Source organism: Hordeum vulgare, chromosome 2H, assembly GCF_904849725.1.
Source record: "Hordeum vulgare subsp. vulgare chromosome 2H, MorexV3_pseudomolecules_assembly, whole genome shotgun sequence".
Taxonomy (NCBI): Eukaryota; Viridiplantae; Streptophyta; class Magnoliopsida; order Poales; family Poaceae; genus Hordeum; species Hordeum vulgare.
Genome location: NC_058519.1, coordinates 404,359,423 through 404,367,682, shown reverse-complemented (window position 1 = coordinate 404,367,682; position 8,260 = coordinate 404,359,423).

Sequence of the window (8,260 nt, the reverse complement as noted above, 5' to 3'; positions counted from 1 at the left end):
TTTCCATGTTGTTATATTATATGCTTTGTCAAACTTAGAAAGCATCGATTTCTGATTCAGTTTATACGCCATCTATTTGAGGGCCTACGGAGTATTACATTCTACAAAAAACACAGCAATTCATATTCGAAAAAAGTTTCTAAGGGTATATAACTCATATTTTTGTTGGATGATCTAGGAACACACATGTGCCTTTGCCTTGTAAACCGAAAGGGAAGGAGTATTATCACACCCTTGTGCCAAGCTAAATTCAAATCCTTGAAATTTATATGGTACAATTCTGTGATCCATAGGGTTGCTATTATATTTTCCTCCAAATTTTGTTTGTTCCAAAGAGGCCATAAAATGTACTATCTGTTTGTGGTCTTTATATTTTTCATCAGTAGATATTTACTCTTGCACACTAAAAGAAACAGAGATTTTGTTGTCCAGAAAGAAACTGCTTTTGCATTTAAATTTTTATCCCCTCAGAGAACACACTTTATTCCCCTTTTGTCTTCAAATTAGCTTTCCTATAGAGTAAATAGTTTATTTGTTTCGTTATCAAAATTAATTCATATACATAATTCATTAGTTTATTGTGTTTAACTTTGTGTTCCTTGTGGAGCACGAACACAATTTACTTATTTTGCCACAAAAAATATACAAATATGCATAGTACTAAAGCATGTGTAGATCAAAGAAGCATCAACATTAAGCTTAACAAAACCCAAATGTGATCGAGTCTAACCCCCTTTCTTCATGGTAGCCTTAGGGGAAGGGGCCATAACAAAATTTGCCGCCAAGATATGAATCCCCATAGTAATCTGATCAACGTTTTGGGTAATTTCTTTATGGACCAGTCGTTCCCACCACAAATACCAAGAGGTGATGGTGATCAACTCATGGACATAATGAATACCCAATATAGATAGTTCATGATTGGACATATGAAATAAAAACTCAAGAAACAACTTCCCTAGCGTGGCCAATTTCACAAGCTTTTTTAATCATTGCGGCCAGCCTCAGTAATCTCCACACTTGGCCTTTTGGCATTGGAACGAAAGATGCTTAGTGTCTTGGGTCCATTAGAACAAGTGGGGCATAAGGGCGAAACTTTGACATGTCTATTGTAACACGGTAAGAAAGGGTGTCATATAGTGTATCCCAAAGAGATTCTTTTACCTTGGTGAGAGAAGATAGTTTCCAAATTTTACACCAAATAGAATTAACAACAGCATTTCCCATCCTATTGATTCGTCTGAGTTTCCTCCCATGTTAGCAACCCCATTCCACAAAATAAGTTGAACGAATAATAAAAGTGTCATTCTTTGTGAAACCCCAATAATGAAATCTGACATATCCGTTAACGCTCAAAAATGGCTTAAAGCTATAGCAATATGAAGTTAAATTTATGATTGAAAGTCACCATTGGATGACCCTCTCCAAGAAGATCAAAATAGATATAAAGATGGTCCAAAGTACAGCTTAGATGTGAAAGTTATGACAATTTCATAGATGCACGTGTTGACACCACTTTTTGGCTTGCATGATAACACCCTCAAAACGAGATTAGATGGGAAAGTGATATGCATGAAAAATCTTGGTCTCATCCAAGCGAATGATTTTGATTTTTGAATCATCTCGATACGAAATCGTATGCAAAAGTTATAACCAAAACTGTACGTTGTGGCAACAAATGGGCGGTCTGTCCGGCCAGGTAGCCGGATGTTCGGCCCAAGATTGGACGATACGTTCGAGATATTATCTAGGAAGAACGGAATGTTGAAAATTTAAGCCAAACATATGTGTGGAACCTGGCCATCCAGGCAATTGTTTGGCTAAGAAAGTTTGTTTTTTATGATGCAGAAGTTACAAAAAGCCAAAAAGCCCTCAATATGACCTAAATCGAGAAATGTTCTACCTGAAAGTTGTTTCTCTCGTTGAAACAGATAAATTTGCTTTTGAAGTCATCTCTATCCGAGTTCATATGCGAATTCTAAAGATCAAACACCAAACAACTGTCTCACGCCCACGTAATTCGAGTTCGGTTGATTTTGGACGTGATTTGAAGTCTTTTTTACGGGAAGTCCAGCCGCCTCATATATAGATGAGAGGTATTATCTTCTTCTTCGTTTAACATACAATCTTTTTTTTTCTCTATCCTAATTTTCTTCTTGTTTGTTCTTCGTGTTCGACAACGGAGATCCATGAGGCCCAAGGGACGATCAGTCGATGTAGGGAAGCCCATAGCCGTCGAGTAAATATCATGAAACTACTACTTTACATGCTAGGGAAACTATCTGTTTTTAATTTTTCTTAGATAACTACCAAATGGGTGGTTGGTTGTTTCAAAAAACCCAAATCGTCGAGTGCTTTATGATTAATCTGATTATGACAGGTCGGACCCACACCTAAATGTCGTGTTAGTTTGACCGTTAAGAGACATGTGGGGCCCACATTTTCGTGTCTCTTCTTATCTAGTCATCTTCTTCTCCTCCTCTCTGCCTCCATTCTTCTCCTTCATTCTCTCTGCTCGCGAAGAACACCGGAGAACCGCCATGGCTGCCGGCCACACTGCTGGCCCACGTCACCGTCATATGCCATGTCCGGACGCCTCCCTATGCCACGTCGCCCCTCCCTCTGCCGTTGCTGCTGGTGAGAGCTCGCTGAAGCTCCTGGTGACAAGGAGCTCACCGGCCTCGTTCGTGGCGGGAGTCGCTTCCACGCACCATCGGGAGCGGCTTGAGGCGCCGCCTGCCATGGGGCGCCGCTCGGGTCATCGCACCTCCGTCCGCCATGGGGAGCCGCCCAGGGGTCGCCGCCCGCGGGGCCGCCAGGCTCGTTGCCGTCCAAAGGAGGCGGCATCGCGAGGTCCGACAGACTCGCGCCAATGGCTGTCGTGATGTGGTACGAACCCGATTGCTTTTATTACAAACTTACAAGAACTTGATTGCTTTTTTGATTTGTGTGTAGGCCCACCCCTAACTGTCAAACAAACGGTCAAACAATGAGAGCTCTTACACGTGGGGTCCAACTATCATAATCACGATTAATCGTAAAGCACTCGATGATTTGGGTTTTTTGAAACAGCCTACCACCATTTGGTAGTTATGTGTGAAAAATAAAAAATCGATAGTTTTTTGGAACCCTAGCCTGTAAAGTGTAGTTTCATGCTATTTACTCATAGCCGTCCCACTCTCTAACGGTGCCCCTTCTAGGCATGTGGGGTTTCAAGTCTTTAAAAGACCTCACCGACATGTGTGAGATCGATAGAAGAAGTGTCTAGAGGAGGGGGGGGGGGTTGAATAGACTACTTGCATAAATTAAAAGCCTAGCTATTCCCAATTTAATGGTTGGCAGGTTTTAGCGATTCTAACAAGTCTAGTGCGTCCTACACATGCTAGTCAACAAATATGGCAGTGAAAAGTAAAGACTTTTGCACATGTAGTAAGGAGTAGGGTTTAGGAAGATCAAACACGAAGAAGTTGACACGACGATTTTTGGCATGGTTCCGATAGGCGGCGCTATCATACGTCCATGTTAGTGGAGACTTCAACCCACGGAGGGTAACGACTGCGAGAGTCCACGGAGGGCTCCACCCACAAGGGGTCCATGAAAAAGTGGCTTTGTCTATTCCACCACGGCTTCCGTCCACATAGGACTAGCCTCACTCACGGTAGATCTTCACGAAGTAGGCGATCTCCTTGCCCTTACAAACATCTTGGTTCAACTCCACAACACAAAGTAGGAGGCTCCAAAGCGACACCTAACCAATCTAGGAAGCACCACCCTCCAAAAGGTAACAAATGTGGTAGAATGATGAACTCCTTGCTCTTGTGCTTCAAAAGATAGCCTCCTCAACACTAAATCACTCTCTCTCAGATTTGCCAGGGGTAGGAGAGATTGATCTCGTGGAAAGAAACTTGGGGAGGCTATAGATCAAGTTTCAAATGGTAGGATTGGAATATCTTGATCTCAACACATGAGTAGGTGGCTCTCTCTCAGAAAAATGGATCTGGCAAGTGTAAGTGTGTTATGAGTGCTTCCTTTACGAATGAGAGGTGGGTGGAGGGGCATATATAGGCAACCCCCCAAATCCAACCGTTACAACATTATTGCCCAACTCGGTGACAACGAAAAGATTCTTGGTGGTACCGAGTTGCACTAAATGTGGAAACTTTTGAATTCTCGGTGAGACCATAAATCTCGGTGGTACAAATATGATAACCTAGACTGGATTTCCAAACTCGGTGAGACCGACTTCAAACTCAAAATTTCTGAAACTCGAAATTAGCTTAATCAAAAGTTGGTCACCCAATCACGGTGGCACCGATAGGAATGTTGGTTGTACCGAGATGGTGGGATTGGCAAATGATCTATCTGGTGTAAAATCGGTAGGGCCGAGTGAGAAATGTTGGTGGCACAGATTTTCCATATTTGGCTTGGGACAGATATATATTGTGGAAGAGTGGCTGAGTATTTTTGGTGGCTATCTCTGAGCACTTGAGCAACTAATTCATCATAATACCTCATCCCCTTTTAATAGTATTGTCTTTCCTATGGACTCAAATGTGATTTCTCACAAAGTGTAAAATGAAGAGTCTTCTTGCTTGAAGCTTTAGCCAATCCTATTCCTTCTTTTCATCAAAGTGGCTTCTCCTCACAATCCTATATCCAAAGCTCTGTGTGGACTATACCTGAAATATACTAGGTAAAAGTGTTAGTTCAAAAGACAATGTATGTTGTCATGAATTATCAAAACCACCAAGGGAGCATATGTGTATTCAACGTGTCTTGCTTATCCCACTCCTGGCGAGACTCCTCCTCGGACGTGTCCCGCGTATCATGCTCAACATCGGGGGTACACGGTGACGTGTTTGTGTGCAAACACTATCATGGAGCGGGAAAGGAATTACGAGAACATGTTGAGCATCAATTGACCACAAAGTTTCTCTCACCAAATCATCATCCCAAACATTTGTAAGGGGATTAATAAGATCAACCACCTTTGAGAGAAGGTTCCCCCTTTGGAAGTGAGAATTTTTCTGTTAGCGTAACTTAGGATCCACACATCATTCCCGTTTTTTTTGTCCGTTACCTACTCGTCATATATAATCATGCTTCAGAAAATTGACTCCGACCATTGCTTTGCGAAGTAAAAGAGGAATTTTTTTAAGTTCACATTCATCAGAAAAGTGCTTGGCACTCAAATTCTGGCACAAAACTTTTTGGGTTCTTAGGAAGCTGCCAAGCTTGTTTATCCAACAACACCAAATTGAAACAATGTCACAAAAACCCTTCCCTCCCTGATTTTTTAGGACACACATTTTCCACTAGGCTATCCAATGCATCATTTTCTGATAGTCCTCGTCACCCCACTAAACCTGCGACATCACGTCTATTATTCCTTTGCAAGTTTGTTTTCAAAGTTCAAATACGGACATATCGCATGCGGGAATAGGTTGGATAACAGATTTGAGGAGATTTTTTATCTCCACTATATAATATATTTTCTTTCCGCCCATGAATTTTCATGTTAATAGGAAACTGAAAATAATCAATCTTGTCCATGCCCACATTTGCACGCAATCCCAAATATTTACAATTGAGAGATCGAGTCAAGATATTGAGACGAGTACACATTTGTTCTCACATTTGCTAGCAATCCCAAATATTTACAACTGAGAGATCGAATCAAGATATTGAGACCAGTACACATTTGTTCCTACTTTTCACTCTCGTATTTGGACTTATAATAGGATAATTGATTTATCAACACTGACCATTTAAACCGAAAGCTGCACAATAAGAATCCAAAATAGATTTCAAGGCTTCGGCATTGCGGGAATTAGCTCTCATAAGGATCAAAGGGACAACCGGAAAAAGTTTTTTTTTTTTGCAGGAACCCCCTAACATGTTAAGATATTGATATTTTTTCTTTTGATCTCATCAAGCAAGCACAATTTCAGTCTTGCAACATTTTTAGAGCTTCAATAATGTGACCCACATTACTGAAGAATTTCTCTCTTGAAGAGAGAACTTTGTCAATCATCCATGGAATGCCAGTTTTTTATTTTTTGGTTTTTAAACCTATACCTCTTATATGCTTATTATGATTATATATGCATAAGAGAGTGATTCTCACTAATTTATTTTGCTCAAGATACAAACATGCCATCTTATCATATAATTATGACGGGATAAGATCCACCTCAAATGCAAGCATGCACGAAAACAGACTCACCACAATATTCAACCATGCATGAGAATGTTTTCCATTAAATTATTATGCTTATATTCAATATATATTCTACAAATACACATAATCAATTATAGTAAGTCCTGTGTATTTTTAATATTGGTTCTCATGTATAAACCTAATTTTTCATCCACCAATTGCCGTAACAATGTACGTGGTATCCTCTAGTTATATGATTGAGATTAGGATGCAGTATTTATTATAAATTTAGAGCATCTTCAATAGCAGCCTTATAATAGGGCAGTTTTATGGTCATTCGGGGGCAAAAAACAGCCTCAAGCTGTCCTATCATAAAAATATAGGTAATTTTTCGGGCAACCTAAAAAAGAAGGCACCAAGTGGTGTCGGTTTTCTTTCTCGCCCCGACCTGACACCTCCCATCGCCGCCACTACACCACCGCACCGCAACCCCACAAGCCATCGCGGCCCCACTGCCACCCATCCACACTCCACCATGAGTCCATGACCCGGCTGTGCCGCCTTGCAGGGTCACCGGAGCCCCCTCCGCCGCAATGATTTTTCCCAACCGTTGGGCTGCCGCTGCCTGTATGGCTGACGCAACACGTCGGTCCAACAAATTTCCCACCAAGTTTTGGCTGGCGGTCCACATCTCGACATCTCCTCCCCGGCAACCATATCGACTCTTCTGCTGCTCACGGAGGAAATTGTTGTTGTTCTTCACACCTACCTGGCTACCATCTAGCTGCCGCCGAGCCATTGATGTTGTGGATTTGATAAACTAAGTAATGATTTGATATCGTGGACTAAGTTGCGTTCAATATTATTTGTATGCAATATGTATGTTATATTGAAGATGAAAAGTGCATACTTTTTTGTGCCCAAAAAAGAAGTTTTCGTGCCTAATTTTTTTGAGGGACTGTTCTGCGCCGGCTCGCTGATAACCCACAAGTGTAGGGATCGCAATAGTCTTCGCGGGTAAGGTAACCCAATTTATTGATTCGACACAAGGGGAGCCAAAGAATATTTATAAGCTTTAACAGTTGATTTGTCAATTCAACCGCACCCGAAAGATACTTGCTTGGCATCGAAATATTAGTAGCAACGGTGATATGGAAGTGATGATGGCAACGGAAATAATGGTGGCAGAGCAACGAAAGTAAAACAACAAAAGTAAAGCAACTTGTAACGAGCAGGATTAAAACACCGTAGGCTAGGGAGATGGATGGTTGGTCATGGATGAGATATATCATGTATTTAACTTGGGGAAAGGCACACAGAAAAGTAATTATCATCTAGGCAAATATAAAAAATTACGCATGTATCCCAAGGTAGTCGTGCGTGCTTGCAATACGAACTTGCACAACATCTTTTGTCCTACCATCCTGCTACCAACGGGGCCAAAAGGAACTTATGGAGATCAAGGTGCTCCTGTCAAAGAGCACCGGAACAAAGCATTAACAATCAATGGATACATGGAAGCATCAAACTATAGTCTATCCCCTTTGGTGTCCCAAGTTGTCACCATTGGGATCGCCAGTTCCGTACTATAATAGGTGCATACTACTCATAGATATGATCAAGAATACAAATATATTCATGAAAATATAAGGTATTCAGATCTGAAATCATGGCACTCGGGCCCAAAGTGACAAGCATGAAGAGCAACAAGTAGTAGCAAATATGATAAACACCATAGTAGATGATAGGCAACATGCCCCCAACAATCTGACGAACTATTACATGATCTAACTCATCCAATCCCTACCATCCCCTTCGCCTACAACATGTAATTACTCACACATGAAAGGGGAATCCATGGAAGGGTGATGGAGTGGCGATGGTGATGACGATGGCGATGATTTCCCCTCTCCCGAGGCCAAGGCAGCCTCCAGATTAGCTCTCCCAAAGAAGAATCGAGGGTGGCGGCGGCTCCGCGTCGAGAATTGGCAAAACAACTTCTGTTCTGGAATTTCTCTGTCACGGGTAAAAATAGGAGCCAAGGTAGGGCACCAGAGGAGGTGGGCCCCACCCAAGCGGCCTCCCTGCGTGTCCAAGGGG